The sequence below is a fragment of the Salvelinus namaycush genome, chromosome 17 (genome assembly GCF_016432855.1).
Source record: "Salvelinus namaycush isolate Seneca chromosome 17, SaNama_1.0, whole genome shotgun sequence".
NCBI lineage: Eukaryota > Metazoa > Chordata > Actinopteri > Salmoniformes > Salmonidae > Salvelinus > Salvelinus namaycush.
The window spans coordinates 3,995,735-4,013,025 of record NC_052323.1 but is presented as its reverse complement, the minus strand read 5'-3'; the positions used below and the strand labels follow the sequence as shown (position 1 = coordinate 4,013,025).

Genomic DNA, 17,291 nt, shown 5'->3' with positions numbered 1-17,291 from the left:
ATTACACTGGGCACAGGAAGGAGGACACTGCCTCTCGAGCTGAGGGATGTTTTACATTGAGGACAGGGGGGTGGTATTTCCAAGAAGAGTTTTGATTTGTGTAAGGCTTGCAGGAATATTACTAGAGAGGGAGAGCGAGGATGAGGCATAAAAAAGGACAGGGGTGGTGTATTTTACATTATTTCCAAGAACTGTTTGATTGAATGTGAAATGCTTATTTGAAGGTGTAGGCCTATAAGGCTTTCAGGTGTGGAGTATACGCTGAGTGTACAAAACATTAAGAACACCTGCTCCTTCCATGACATAGACTGACCAGGTGAATCCAGGTGAGAGCTCTGATCCCTTATCGATGTCACTTGTTAAATCCACTTCAATCAGTGTAGATGAAGGGGAGGAGACAGGTTAAAGAAGGATATTTACGCCTTGAGACTGAGACATGGATTGTGTATGTCTGCCATTCAAATCAAATCAAATCTAATTGTATTAGTCACATGCGCCGAATACAACAGGTGTAGACCTTACAGTGAAATGCTTACTTACAGGACCCTAACCAACAATGCAGTTTAAAAAATATGAATAAGAAATAAAAGTAACAAGTAGATAAAGAGCAGCAGTAAAATAACAATAGCGAGACTATATACAGGGCGTACCGGTACAGAGTCAATGTGCGGGGGTACCGGTTAGTCGAGGTAATTGAGGTAATATGTACATGTTGGTAGAGTTATTAAAGTGACTATGCATAGATAATAACAGAGAGTAGCAGCGGCGTAAAAGAGTGTGTGTGTGTATGGGGGGGGGGTAGCCATTTGATTAGATGTTCAGGAGTCTTATGGCTTGGGGGTAGCAGCTGTTTAGAAGCCTCTTGGACCTAGACGTGGTGCTCCGGTACCTCTTACCATGCGGGAGCAGAGAGAACAGTCTATGACTAGGGTGGCTGGAGTCTTTGAAAATTTTTAGGGCCTTCCTCTGACACCGCCTGGTATAGAGGTCCTGAATGGCAGGAAGCTTGGCCCCAGTGATGTACTGGGCCGTACGCACTACCGTCTGTCGGAGGCCGAGCAGTTGCCATACCAGGCAGTGATGCAACCTGTCAGGATGCTCTCGATGGTGCTGCTGTAGAACATTTTGAGGATCTGAGGCCCCATGCCAAACCTTTTCAGTTTCCTGAGGGGGAATAGGTTTTGTTGTGCCCTCTTCACGACTGTCTTTAATGTCCCCATGTTAGTTTCTTGGGGATGTGGACACCAAGGAACTTGAAGCTCTCAACCTGCTCCACTACAGCTCCGTCGATGAGAATGGGGGCGTCCTCGGTCCTCCTTTTCCTGTAGTCCACAATCATCTCCTTTGTCTTGATCACGTTAAGGGAGAGGTTGTTGTCCTGGCACCACACGACCAGATCTCTGATCTCCTCCCTATAGGCTGTCTTGTCGTTGTCGGTGATCAGTCCTACCACTGTTGTGTCATCGGCAAACTTAATGATGGTGTTGGAGTCGTGCCTGGCCGTACAGTCATGAGTGAACAGGGAGTACAGGAGGGGACTGAGCACACACCCCGAGGGGCCCCTGTGTTGAGGATCAGCATGGCGGATGTGTGTTACCTACCCTTACCACCTGGGGGTGGCCCGTCAGGAAGTCCAGGATCCAGTTGCAGAGGGAGGTGTTTAGTCCCAGGGTTCTTAGCTTATTGATGAGCTTTGAGGACACTATGGTGTTGAACGCTGAGCTGTAGTCAATGAATAGCATTCTCACATAGGTGTTCCTTTTGTCCAGGTGGGAAAGGGCAGTGTGGAGTGCAATAGAGGTTGAATCATCTGTGGATCTGTTAGGGCGGTATGCAAATTGGAGTGGGTCTAGGGTTTCTGGGATAATGGTATTGATGTGAGCTATGACCAGCCTTTCAAAGAACTTCATGGCTACAGACGTGAGTGCTACAGGTCAGAAGTTATTTAGGCAGGTTACCTTGGTGTTCTTGGGCACAGGGACTATGGTGGTCTGCTTAAAACATGTTGCTATTACAGACTCGGACAGGGAGAGGTTGATAAGGTCAGTGAAGACACTTGCCAGTTGGTCAACGCATGCTCGCTTGACACGTCCTAGTAATCCGTCTGGCCCTGCGGCCTGGTAAATATTGACCTGTTTAAAGGTCTTACTCACATCGGCTGCGGAGAGCGTGATCACACAGTCGTCCAGAACAGCTGGTGCTCTCATGCATGTTTCAGTGTTATTTGCCTCAAAGCGAGCGTAGAAGTAGTTTAGCTTGTCTCGTAGGCTCATGTCACTGGGCAGGTTTCAGCTGTGCTTCCCTTTGTAATCTGTAATGGTTTGCAAGCCCTGCCACATCCGATGAGCTTCGGAGCCGGTGTAGTACCATTCAATCTTAGTCCTGTATTGATGCTTTGCCTGTTTGATGGTTTGTCGCAGGGAATAGCAGGATTTCTTGCAAGCTTCCGGGTTAGAGTTCTGCTCCTTGAAAGCGGCAGCCTTTAGCTCAGTGCGGATGTTGCCTGAAATCCATGGCTTCTGGTTGGGGTATGCACGTACGGTCACTGGGGACGACGTCATCGTTGCACTTATTGATGAAGCCAATGCCTGATGAGCTGTTGTATGCCATCGGAAGAATCCCAGAACATATTCCAGTCTGTGCTAGCAAAACAGTCCTGTAGCTTAGCATCTGCTTCATCTGACTACTTTTTTATTGACCGAGTCACTGGTTCTTCCAGGGTGTTCTGAGGGCAAAGGGGAATGTGTTCTTAATGTTTTGTACACGTATTGTAGGTTGGTATGCCAAAGATGTCTTTGAAAAGCTGGTGTAGCATGAAATCGTGTTTTGTAAGGTATGTCCTATTTGCCTTTAGTTGTGTCACTGATATGAGGTTCGACTGGTTCAGAACCCCTCGGAAAAAACAACACTTTTAGATATAAAATATTTGAAGGGACAGTGAGCTGAATGTCTCGTCTAAAGTCACACATCTGACCAGACAGACAGGTGCACTGACTGCAGTCGAGGTAAAGATGCTAGAGGATAGGGAAGATAAGACAGCTTGTCCTCTCTGTACTCTCTCATCCATTTCATATTTAGCTCAGGCTTGAAATAGAGCAGCACAGTCAAGCCTTCACCATACATTCTTAATCACTTTGTAAATGTCAGTCCCAGCCACCACATGACTTTCTAATGTTTTTGAATTAATACATTTATTCTCTGATTGATGCACGATACTAAAAAACAAATAAATACAATTCTTCAAAAAATGGATGGGGACTACTGATTATGTTTGGACCACAGTAGAATAATCAGTATCACGACATGCTAGACCTATATGGTTTGCAGTAAGTAGAGGTTCCCTTGTCTCGTAATGGACCCATGATGTGATCCACTGGTCAATTTCCAGACCAGTCTATTTCTAGACCATTTAGTTTGCCCAGTACTACAGAACCAAGTTGCAAACTAGTATTTGCCAATGCAGTTGACCCAAGTATGTTATATCTGTCCCTGTCTAGAAGTATTAACATGAGATACAGAAAAGGTGTACAAATATACAGTGCCTTCAGACAATATTCACACCCCTTGACTTTTTCCACATTTTGTTGTGTTACAGCCTCAATTTCAAATTGAGTACATTTCGATTTTTTTGTCACTGGCCTACACACAATACCCCATAATGTCGAAGTGGAATTATGTTACTTACAAATGAATTAAAGATGAAAAGCTAAAATGTCTTGAGTCAATACGTTTTCAACCCCTATGTTATGCCAAGCCTAAATAAGTTAACGCGTAAAAATGTGCTTAACATGTCACATAAGTTGCATAAACTCTGTGTGAATAACTCCCTCATCTCTGTATCCCACACATACAGTAATCTGTAAGGACCCTCCGTCAAGCAGTGAATTTCAAACACACATTCAACCACAAAGACCAGAGAGATTTTCCAATGCCTCGCAAAGAAGGGCACCTATTGGTAGATGGGTAAAAAAAAATAAAACAACAGACATTGAATAAATCCCTTTGAGCATGGTGAAGTTATTAATTACACTTTGGATGGTGTATCAATACACAAAGTCACTACCAAGATACAGGTGTCCTTCTTTACTCATTTGCCAGAGAGGAAGGAAATCGCTCAGGAATTTCACCATGAGGCCAATGGTGACTTTAAAACAGTTGCAGAGTTTAATGGCTGTGATAGGAGGACATTTAGAATGGATCGACGACATTGTAGTTAATCCACAATACTAACATAAATGACAGAGTGAAAAGAAGGAAGCCTGTGCAGAATGGAAATATTCCAAAACATGCATCCTGTTTGCGTTAAGGCACTAAAGTAAAACTGCAAAAAAATGGGGCAAATAAATTAACTTCATGTCCTGAATACAAAGTGTTATGTTTGGGGCAAATCCAACACAACACATCACTGAGTACCACTCAATATATTTTCAAGCATAGTGGTGGCTGCATCATGTTATGAATATGTTTTTGGGGGTATTAAAAGAAACAGAATTGATCTAAGCACAGGCAAAATCCTAGAGGAAAACCTGGTTCAGTCTGCTTTCCAACAGACACCGGGAGACAAATTCACATTTCAGCCGGACAATAACCTAAAACACATGCCAAATATACACTGTAGTTGCTTACCAGGTCTACATTAGGCCTTTTCACAATGGCATTGTTTTTAGTCCTGGGCTATCTTAGCTCCAGGCTAGACTGTCCCTGTGCTAGCTTAGCCTGTGTTCACACAGGCTAACCCTGGTCTGTGCTTTAGCCCTGAGCTAAGGATTCACACTTGTATTCAAAATCCCTGGGATAACGCGGACAAACACAACATGCGACCGACATTCTACCTCTGACACACGACCAATGTTATAAGCAATACAACATTTATTAACACATTATTTCCTCTTGCTTCTAGCCCAGCATTTGATTTCCAACACAGTGATGGTTTGTACAAACCTTGCTGTCTGCCTGTTCCGACATCGGGAACAATGTTTAACTTTTGAAATTCAATCTCGCCCCTGTAAAGCAAATGCGTGCAAACGATCGATACATCAACTTTTCTGATCCAGGCGAAATCATGCAACAATATTATTAGCGTGGATATATGTCAATAGAAAAGCAATGAAAACAGAGGGAAATGTAGCGTCTGCTGCCCTTCCAGCTGTAGAGTTTGTAGCTTTAGTTGGCTAAGTGAGAAGAGGTTAGCCAGCCTGCATAGCAAACATTTTTGTTAGGCAGAGCAACCAATGTTTTTGCACGGATTAAAGTATTTTGGTTTAAATAGTATAAATGTACATTACAGGCGTCACGAGCATGAAAGTGCCGCTTTTGTGATGGACAGTGAGCCTTGTAGGCGTTGTTCTTGAATCCGTTTCACAACGGGCTATTTTGGCACCGTGTTTCTGGGGCTAACCCTGAAAAGCAGGTGCCGACCCTGCTCCGGAGCAGGGCCAGCTAGCCCTGGGCTAAAGTTGGTGCTAGCCCACTTTACAATGTGCAATTGTGAACACTCGCTTAGCCCCAGGCTAAAGTCTCCCTTAGCCCAGGGCTAAGGCGCAGTGTGAAAGCGCCTATTGGATGTTCCTGAGTGGCCTAGTTACAGCTTTGACTTAAATCGGCTTGAAAATCTATGGCAAGACATGAAAATGGCTGTCTAGCAATGATCAACAACCAACTTTACAGTTTGAAGAATTTAAAAAAGAATAATGTGCAAATATTGTACAATCCAGGTGTGCAAAGCTTTTAGAGACTTACCCTGAAAGACTCAAAACTGTAATCCCTGCCAAATGTGATTCTAATATGTATTGACTCAGGGGTGTGAATACTTATGTAATCAAGATATATACAGTATATATATATATTTTTTTGCTTCTTTTTTTTACTTTTATTTTTTTGTACAAATGTTAGAATATTTCTTCCGCTTTAACATTACAGAGTATTTTATGTTGCTCTTTGATCAAAAAATTACAATTAACTACATTTGAATCCCAGTTTGTAACACAACAAAATATGGAAAACGTCAAGGGGTATGAGTACTTTCTGAAGGCACTGTGTGATGTATTGGGGGCTCCATTCTGCCTTATGTCTTTAACAACACAAGATGTGCTTGATTAATAATTAACGACGTGACCCAATTAGTGTGTTGAAACAAATTCTCATCACTGCCCTGCTTTCTCCGGGTGCACAGAACACTGTCAGTGTGGTGTTACACGCCATGGTGAGCTGAACACACAGACACACTCATAGGCGCAGACTCACACATAGACGCATAAGCGCATGCACAAATGCACGCACACAAACTCAGGCACATGCCTACATACAAACACATAGACACACACACTTTCACACACCTCAACACACACTCGCACACCACAGGGACACATCATGCGCATGGCTATTTTTAGTAGATTCCTTTGATATTGGGTTGAGTATTAAGTTAAATCTGTCACAAAGGAATCAGAAATGACTTCAGAGAGTTGTAGGATTTAAAGGAATAGCCATGGTATTCTTCAATCAGTAGATTTGGGGGCTGTATTGTTTTGACTTCTACTATACTCTACATGTGTTACTGTATCAGATGAAACCTTCAAATCAACCTTTAATCTTCCAGGTATTACATTGTTATCACCTCACAAGCTGGTACTTGTCTTACACTCTCTTGTTCACAAATAATACACCATTTGTGGCATTTTGGCTGAGCTGACCTTAATATAATGTGATATTAATATGTGACATATGAGATGGATTGTTTTTGCTTCTTCACATAAGCACACACTACAGTATAGAGCCATACAGTACTTAACCTGTATTTGAATACTGTATGGATCTTACACACACTACCTTTCCCTGCACATCATTATTGTCAGATGATTATATCCCTCCACAGCCACCTCTCTCAGCCAACAGTGAGCTCCCCAGAAGCTGTTGCCAAGGCACTAAACTCCTGCCGTTGGGCCTTGTTGTCATTTGAGAGCGATATGAAAGGGTGGCACCGCTGTACTGTAGCTCTGAGAGCAAAGCATCTGCTTTAGCACGATACAGATAGACAAGACAGAGGCAGAGGGACGGCAGATGGACGAACGGACGGAGGGACAGTACAAACTGGCAAGCGGGAACACAGACAGACAGACCACACAGACAGACAACACAGACCGACCGTCTGACGGGAGAGACAGATCGACCGTCCCACAGACAGACAGGGGAGGGCCCATCTTACATCTTAGCGCAGATTTTGAGTCATCGAAGCCCAAACTAATAATATCAGGCTCCACGAAATGATGAGCCCCAGACAGGTGACTGAGGAGAGATATTATTACCCCTGTTAATGAAAGCGTACTATGGTGTAAATAATGATTACTGTAGCATCATTAGCTGTTGAACTATTGAACTTTCTCAGGGTAAATTCAGTAATGAGGCAGTAACGCCGTGACAAATCTTTGCGGGTTTTAAAAAGCATTGTTGCTTAATGTTCGCTCGTTTACAATCTGAAGTTGAGGGAATGGAGAAAAAGGGCTGAACATTATAGATGATAGTTGGGCTGACTCCATTTAGTCGACTGATTGTTTGGTTGACTGAGATTTCTTTTGTCGAGCAGTCGCAATAATTTGTTTTTTCATGGTGCACAAGACACCTGTCTGATTCGTCTCAGCGGACTAATCAGTTGCGGAGGCCACGGGGATGGCACAGTCCATCACTCTAAGACATGTGATACTGACATTGTATTTGGTTATATTATGTAAAAATAATGGTGCAACACTAATAAAGCGAATATTATTTTATAACAAATGCGCTTTGGATATGGTCGCTGTCCGCTGTTCTGAAACATAATCTTCAGTGTGCCGTAGAATTCGTGCCTTTCCCTATGTTGCTGTGTGCATAATAGCAAAATGAACCAGCATATTGGGATTGAGAACAATGCAGCGGAGGCAGCAGCAGCAGAGACGAGGAAACAGCCCTGGCCTTAAGCCCTATTCGGACGGGATTAGTTTTACTGGGGGTGGTCAGGTAATGTAATTATGTGCACAAGCACAAAAAACAGCACCTCTGTAATTTTTGTCCAGTCTGAATCTGCCATGTCAGTAATTTGTACATGGCAGGAGAGTAAGAATTCCAGCCAGAATAATGTTTTTTGGCGAACTCCAAGGTCCTCTGATAATGCTAGTCCCGTGGAATAACTGATTCGACATAAATGTAACGAAGTGCTGCTCATGACCTATATATGAAGGGCCTACATACAGTGCATTCAGGAAGTATTCAGACCCCTTGACCTTTCCACATTTTGGTACGTTACAGCCTTATTCTAAAATTGATTAAATACATGTTTTTCTTCGTCAATCTACACACAATACCCCATAATGACAAAGCTAAACAGGTTTTTATAAATTTTTGCAAATGTACTACAAATAAAAAACAGAAATACCTTATTTACTTAAGTATTCAGACCCTTTCCTCTGAGACTCGAAATTGAGCTCAGGTGCATACTGTTTCCATTGATCATCCTTGAGATGTTTCTACAACTTGATTGGAGTTTGTCTGTGGTAAATTCAATTGATTGGACATGGTTTGGAAAGGCATACACCTGTTTATATAAGGTACAACGGTTGACAGTGCATGTCAGAGCAAAAACCAAGCCATGAGGTCGAAGGAATTGACCGTAGAGCTCCGAGACAGGATAGTTTCGAGGCACAGAATGTCTGCACCATTGACGGTCCCCAAGAACATAGTGGCCTCCATCATTCTTAAATGGAAGAAGTTTGGAACCACCAAGACTCTTCCTAGAGCTGGCCGCCTGGCCAAACTGAGCAATCGTGGTAAAAAGGACTTGGTCAGGGAGGTGACCAAGAACCCGATGGTCACTCTGACAGAGCTCCAAAGTTCCTTTGGATGGGAGAACGTTCCAGAAGGACAACCATCTCTGCAGCACTCCACCAATCAGGCCTTTATGGTAGAGTGGCCAGATGGAAACCACTTCTCAGTAAAAGGCACATGACAGCCGGCTTGGAGCTAAAAGGCAACTAAAGACTCTCAGACCAGACAAAATTCTCTGGTCTGTGAAACCAGTATTCAACTCTTTGGTCTGAATGCCAAGCGGCACGTCTGGAGGGAACCTGGCACCATCCCTACTGTGAAGCATGCTATGGGGATGTTTTTCAGGGGCAGAGACTGGGAGACTAGTCAGGATTGAGGGAAAGATGAACGGAGCAAAGTACAGAAAGATCCTTGATGAAAACCTGCCACAGAGCGCTCAGGACCGCAGACTGGGGTGAATGTTCACCTTCCAACAGGACAACGACTCTAAGCACACAGCCAAGACAACACAGGAGTGGCTTCGGGTCTCTGAATGTCCTTGAGTTGCCCAGCCAGAGCCCGGACTTGAACCCAATTAAACATCTCTGGAGAGACCTGAAAATAGCTGTGCAGCGACGCTCCCCATCCAACCTGACCGAGCTTGAGAGGATCTGCAGAGAAGAATGTGAGAAACTCCCCAAATACAGGTGTGCCAAGCTTGTAGTGTTATACCCAAGTGGACTCAAGGCTGTAATCGATGCCAAAGGTGCTTCAAAAAAGTACTGAGCAAAGGGTCTGAATAGTTATGTAAATGGTATATTTGAGTTTTGTATTTTTAATACAAAAATCTTTTTTTGCTTTGTCATTATGGGGTATTGTGTGATGAGGGGGGAAAACTATTTAATCCATTTTAGAATAAGGCTGTAACGTAACAAAGTGGGAAAAGAGAAGTGGTCTGAACACTTTTCGAATGCACTGCATATCAACTTTCGCAGTGAATGCTTGTGTTCATATGTTTTGTGTGTATGAATTGAATATTGCCAAATGCATCAGTAAAAAAATATTACGCCTATTTTAATGTAACCCTCGCTGTTAATAGATCGCAAAGCAGCATACAACTGACCTAAAGATTTGGAAATAGCTTGGGTTCCCAAGTTTCTAAACCATACCAAACCATTTTGGTATAGTGTCGCCATAATATTTGAATTGAGGAAGTGTGATCATAATCATTAGGATGTTTTAGCGATCCGCAGTAGACGCCCTAAATGCCCCCAAGCCTTCAGATGTGAGCTAAACAGTGCACTTGCACTTGGGAGGAGTTTTAAGGCTACGGATGCGAAAGTCAATCACGCATTTGACTTTTAATTCAATAACAAATGGAGCTTTGAATAATTAGCGTAAACAATAAATAAACCGCAATTCACGAATGCATTCAACTGTTTTTAGTCTGCTGTAATAAAGGCTTTATATAGAACAGACTCTGGTACACTTATTTAAGTGTTGTTTACACTGTTCCAAATGGTCAGACGAAATATTGTAATCTAACAGCAACTGTTTGGCACACAATATTCACGCAACGCTTGCTCCTATACCCTCCTTTTTCTTGATCTCCCGTAGTTTCCACAACTAAGTCAAATGTCTTCGACAAATCTGACTTCCCCTTTCCCTCCTGAGCAACCAGTAAATATTTGCCCGTTTCGAGTTTATTTTTCATATCCTCCGCATCCGTTTTACTGTCAACATTACTGTGTTTGGAGTTTGTTATAACCAAATGTTTTATTTATTAATTAGTTATTTTTTTTATATATTTCCTTTATTACCCTCCAACCTCCAACCCTACCCCACACACACACACACACACAATTTATTAACGTGATTATGATAGGCTATAGGTCAGGCCCTATAGGGGGGAACGGCGTTATCTTTCTGGTTAGGAGATAGAAAAGCTATGTCACGCACACGCAGACACCGGCACATACACTCACACATGTGAATGGACACATTCATGCACATGCACAAACAAACATGTGGCAGCAATTCCCTGACATGAATGTGTTACACACACATTATTGCACACAGACAAGACACCACACAACACCACACACATACACACACACACACACACACACACACACACACACACACACACATATGCATGCATGCACACAAACACGGAATTTCCTGACTTTAATGTATTATGTTTACAAACCTGCATGTTCCCCTGTGTGCGTGTGTGTGTGGTTGTGTGTGTGCGTGTGTGGTTGCGTGTGTGTGTGGTTGCGTGCAGCTATACTGGGCACTGGCTGGCCCAGTGAATGACCATAGGCAACATCACAGTGATGCCAGTCCTCCGCTTGACTGGGGATATTTGTGTCCAGTGGCAGCTTGGAGGGACTTCTCACTGGAGAGAGAGAATCTAAGGGACCCTGAAATCACAGCAATAGAATTGTCTTGAGCGTTGGTTAGATGGCTAAGGACCCCATCATACCATAGCATATAGAAATAAACACATGTACAGTATGTTGTCTTATCATTAGGTGAATGATAATGGCAAGGAGTAGTAAGCAACATTTTTAAATGAATAGATTTGGGTTTTATTTCATTATTTTGACCTCGGCACATTAACTCTTAACATATCCTATTAGCTACAAAAAGTGACTCCAAACATAGTTTCACTAAGAGCAGCTTTTTAGCTAGTTAAACGGGTGGGCATTACTCTCCTTGGTTAAATAACCCTTACACAGCCTGGAGGTGTGTTTTGGGTCATTCTCCTGTTGAAAAACAAATTATAGTCCCACTAAGCGCAAACCAAATGGGATGGTGTATCGCTGCAGAATGCTGTGGTAGCCATGCTGGTTAAGTATGCCATGAATTCAAAAAAAATCACAGACAGTGTCACCAGCAACGCACCCCCACACATCACACCTCATCCTCCATGCTTCACGGTGGGAACCACACATGTGGAGATCATCCGTTCACCTACTCTGCGTCTCACAAAGACACGGCGGTTGGAACCAAAAATCTCCAATTTAGACTCATCAGACCAAAGTACAGATTTCCACCGGTTTAATGTCGTCCATTGCTCATGTTTCTTGGCCCAAATAAGTATCTTCTTCTTATTGGTGTCCTTTAGTAGTGGTTTCTTTGCAGCAATTCGACCATGAAGGCCTGATTCACACAGTCTCCTCTGAACAGTTGATGTTGAGCTGTGTCTGTTACTTGAACTCTGTGAAACATTTATTTGGGCTGCAATCTGAGGTGCAGTTAACTCTAATGAACTTATCCTCTGCAGCACTTGTAATTCTGGGTCTTACTTTCCTCTGGCAGTCCTCATGAGATCCAGTTTCGTCATAGCGCTTGATGGTTTTTGAGACTGCACTTGAAAAACCTTTCTTGAAAAGTTCTTGAAATTTTCCAGATTGACTGACCTTCATGTCTTAAGTTTATGATGGACTGCCATTTCTCTTTGCTTATTTGAGCTGTTCTTGTCATAATATGGACTTGGTCTTTTACCAAATAGGGCTATCTTCTGTATACCACCCCTACCTTGTCACACACAACTAATTGGCTCAAACGCATTAAGAAAGAAAGAAATTGGTGACTACCTCATTAAGCTGGTTGAGAGAATGCCAAGAGGGTGCAAAGCTGTCATCAAGGCAAAGGGTGGCTACTTTGAAGAATGTCAATTATAAAGTATATTTTAATTTGTTTAACACTTTTTTTGGTTACTACATGATTCCATATGTGTTATTTCATAGTTTTGATGTCTTCACAATTATTCTACAATGTACAAAAAGGGTCAAAATAAAGAAAAACCCTGGAATGTGTAGGTGTGTCCAAACTTTTTGTGGACCCCATGTTAAATACCCCTACTTTATGTTATACAGTGCAATCTTAAAGGGACAGTGTGTGTTTATGGATTTGCTTGACACACAATTCCCAACCCCTTAATGCAGACGTAATGATTCCATTTCAATGATCCAATCCCTTTATGTCTTCTCTGATTCACAAAACATGTGATGTCAGTAGTGTTAACCCCATTGTTTCAAGGAGTCTTAACTTCACTTCTGCTTGTGTGTTGTCCATTAGACTTAACCATAGAGAAGACACATGACCAAGCTAAGCTAGCAGCTGCTAATGTATGTCTCTACAAAATTAGCTTTGTTAAGCTGGGGATAATAACCTAACAAGGACTAGGTTATTAAATACAAATACTCTGGTCACTCCATGTCTGATGCGAGCGTTGCAAAATACATTTTGAAATCTATATTATTCAATTATTGCACCCACACTGCTCGTGCGAGCCAATGAGCTTCGGCGTTGCCAAGGGCTAAAATAGAATCAGTTCTATTTCTGACGCAGATCGCGCTGCAAGTCCTGCCTCTCCCATCTCCTCATTGGTTTATAGAAGCAGATACCCACGTGCCATCTCCTCATTGGTTATACCCACATGGGTGACTGAAAGACGGACGAGGTCAGTGGCGGTAATGCACCTAATTTATGAAAGTTGCCAATCGCAATATAAAGTCAAAAGGAGAAAAAGCCTGGAAGGATGAGAGATGACTAGAAACGATTCGGTTGACCGTTTTATGTGTGGATTAATTGGTGGAGTAGAGGACCTTGTGCATTTCAGGTAAACAGCAACAGCAAGCTAGCTAAATAAGACAAATTAGCTAGCAAGTGCAAGCTAGCTAGCTAAATTGCCAGTTTGGCCGGTTTGGGTTCCGTGTAACGTCCTTTTTCACTATGATAGTAAGACATTACAAGGGGACCATAGGTGCTTATGACAAATCTATCAAGGTATGCTTATGATGGTGCCAATATGCAATATTGGGTTCTTAATTAGGACCGGAGTTGATATGGCAAACCCTGAGTAGTTTATACAACCCTGAGCAGCCATCCACCATGGTTACTTGGCATGGAGTCAATGACGCTAGCATTGTTGTCAGTCTTGCAGTCGTAAGGCAACAAATCAAGGTCTGAAACGCCTGTTGTCTACATACATACAGTATGACTACCCAGGGTTCATGGAGGGGAAGGACTGTGCTGTTTCCTGTAGGTGCACTGCACACACACACACACACACACACACACACACCCACAAACACAAAAAGACCTGTTGTCCTCCATCGTACAGCTAACTTGGAGGGGAAGGGCTATGTTACTGTGTGCTTTGTGTTAGGTGCTCGGAACTGACACCGTGTCCTTACACGACAGTACCCTGGGGGGCTAAGTCGTGTGTTAGTGTCTCGCAATGCCAAAGCCCTTTTAGTTAGCGTAGCACTGAATTATGTATTCACTTTGGTTCATTCTTCATGGGAGATGTTGCTGAGCTAAATTCAGGTTTTGAGCGTGACCGTCTGTGATTTGAAAAATGGGAGAATCCTTCCAAAGTTATATCCTGAGAATAAATGGATGAATGTTTTCTAATTTTTTTGATGTAGTTTATATTGTGTGTGTGGTTGTTGCCTTAATAGTTGTCTTTAGTAAGAATAGTGACATACCGTGTCATTCACAAGCTTTGCTGTGCTCTTGAAGTATAGTACCACTTTTTAAGTAGTATGCTGTATGCTTGAAAAGAAAATTAATAATGACATTATGGGCTCTATTTTAACAAACGTAACGTGATGGTAAATCTTAGCGTTGGCGGTAGCATTATAGGTTCGCGGGGTGTCACGTTGGCATGAAGGATCGGGAGACAGACGCAGAAAGGCCTCTTTAGTGTCCTAAGTTTTCACAACTGTGACCTTAGTTGCCTACCGTCTGTAAGCTGTTAGTGTCTTAACGACCGTTCATGAATTGTTTACGGTTCATTGAACAAGCGTGAGAAACAGTGTTTAAATCCTTTAACATGAAGATCTGTGAAGTTTTGGGATTTTTACGAATTATCTTTGAATGACGTTCCTGAAAAAGGGACGTTTCTTTTTTTGCTGAGTTTCTGTTGACTGTTTTGTTGCTTCTGATATTTTAATATAGCATTGGTTATAGGCTACTGATTAGGCTACCGTGTGCCTCCGCTGGCCAAATCGATGCCATAATCTATTGCGTTACCGCTAAGGCCATCTTTTTGGTGAGTCTTAAGGACACAGTACACACCTCAAATATTTCCACCCCTCTCCTCAGCGCAAGTGAGCTAACATAAGACAGGTAAATGACCAATCCTGGCGCCAGAGTTGGAAAATATCAGAGCTTTTGCAAGTTGAAATTGCCAATGAGTGTGAGTTTGACAAAAGCGCCGCCTTAACGCCAGATGAAAATAATCCTGTATGTTAAATGGTTTGAAAGATGATGGCAGTCGTTTTCTTTCCTTAGCCTCAGTGCTAAAAACAGTTCTGTGGTATGTAGGCTACATGTGTATCTTAGTATCCATTTACTTTACATTTTACACCTAATTTTAGACCGTACACTCATGGCATTGTTCAGTCTTCGCACAAAGCATGGTGCTAAAGATCATATCAGTGAATGTGACGTGAAAGGAGAAGCATACTTTATTGTCCATTTATTATACATGTGATCCGGCTTCATAATACCAGGCATCACTCCGTCAACAAAACCAAGACCTGTTGATTTCAATCTAGCTTGTGTTGCGTTACACAGCTGTTATTTAAAGGCCTATAATTAGTGGGTACTCTACCTTTGAGCAAAATATATAAGGCTCCATCTTACTGCGTGCTGCATCTTGCAGACCAGATTGTGAGACTGTGGGTCAGTTCCTGTTAGGAAGTTGTACATCTAGAGTAGCAATGGCCAACCCTCCTCCTGTAAAGCTACTGGGTATGCAGTCTTTTGCTCCAGCCCTGCTCTAATACACCTGATTCTGTTGATCAGCTACTCGTCAGTATCTTTCGTATCTTGTTTGGCTGAATCGGGTGTGTTGGAGCAGGGCTGTAATAGTCCTACATACCCTGAATAGAGTGTTGACTCCCCCCCCCCTGTCATTCATAGAAAACAGAAACGGGGCTCTCTAGAGACTGGAGAGAGTGAAAGAGAGGAGGACTGGGAAAGCACTGTCCTGTCCTAGCACAACACAGCTGAATACAGGCCATTGTTAGCCCAAGCAAAGCCATGGAGCCACTAGACCGTGTAATGCTACACTGCAGTACTGGCCTATATTATTTGCTATAGGCCAACAGTTTGTGCTACACTGTGTTCACAGTTATCATGACTTGTTATCGAGTTATGATATCATGTCTCATTGACTTTGTTGCTCTTGTAGGCCTTCATTTCACATAGCGTATTTCGTCAAGTTGCTATACAGCTAACTATCGCAAGATGAGTCGCTGTTTTTCTCGTTCCGACTGAAACATTTTGTTTTGTTGACTCGTTGATTGGGGGTAGCACACGCTGTAGTCTGTTGACAGTTTCCCTGCTCAGGTGAGAGCTACGGTTTCAGATCAGAATGTAGTCACTAGATCAGGGTACATTCTCTTCCACAGTTCCTGCCATCTTCCAAGCCCCTTTGTTCGGTAGAGATTCCGCTGACCTTGCTGGACAATGCTGACACAGAGGGAGAGAGGGAGAGAGGGAGAGAGAGATAATTAGAATGAAAGAATGAATGGGTTAGGTACACAGAAAGAGAGAGAGAGAAAAAATTATGGGAGAAGGGACATTAAAGTGAGAGAATGAGGGAGAGGGAGATAGTTGCACAAAAGGCCTTTGTCGTCTGGTAGCCATTTTGAATCCCCCTTGATCCGCCTGCCTCAATGCCTACTGCCTAGCTTTAGTAGCATCATGTCCATGCAACATATATGTTAGCCAATAGCCACCATGATTTCCATTTTGCTCTCCCAAGAGCTTGTATCTATATGAGCATCAGCACAAAACCTCAGGACTAGGCACACATACCACACACAAACGGGCAATCTCAGTTAGGGCTGCATGCTTTCTGATACAGCTGCCAATGACATACACATGATGATTCATAATTTCAATGCATGATGAGCACACACTGAGCGCACACACACACACACACACACATTGAGCACACAGAGCACTCTCACACACTGTGAGACCAGCTCCAGTCCCAGGGTGCAGTATGAATGAACAGCAGCCTGAGAGACAGAGCAGAGGGACAGCTGGGTATCTTTCATCGGTGGTAAACACTCAAGCGTTAGAGCTAACATTCCGTTAGCATAAGCGGGAGAGTGATGGAGTGAGCATGAATGGCAACGCTCATTATATTCACCTACCCAGGTCATGTATCTCCACTTTATCTCCACGATGCCCCTGCGAGGCTGACACTGTTCATACACACACACACACACACAGAAGAAACATGCACACACACAAACACACTGTACAGTACATAGTACTCCCCCCCCCTCCCCACACACACAGACACACACATCTGGGATGAATGACTCATGAGTGATTCAAAACAGATCGGAATCCATGCTAATAATAATTTACCTCATTTTCCTAACACAGACATAAAGCACACACTCCGAATGCACACACTCCATCTCAATTGATCAAAACATTCAAAACCCCATAGGAAAACAGACATTCTGACTCATTCT

General features: G+C 42.9%; 1 protein-coding gene across 1 annotated transcript in view; it reads left to right on the top strand.

The window, feature by feature from the left end:
* Nucleotides 1–17,291, top strand: part of LOC120061868 (prominin-1-A-like) — a 113,543-nt gene that overhangs the window by 46,902 nt on the left and 49,350 nt on the right. The window lies entirely within an intron of this gene.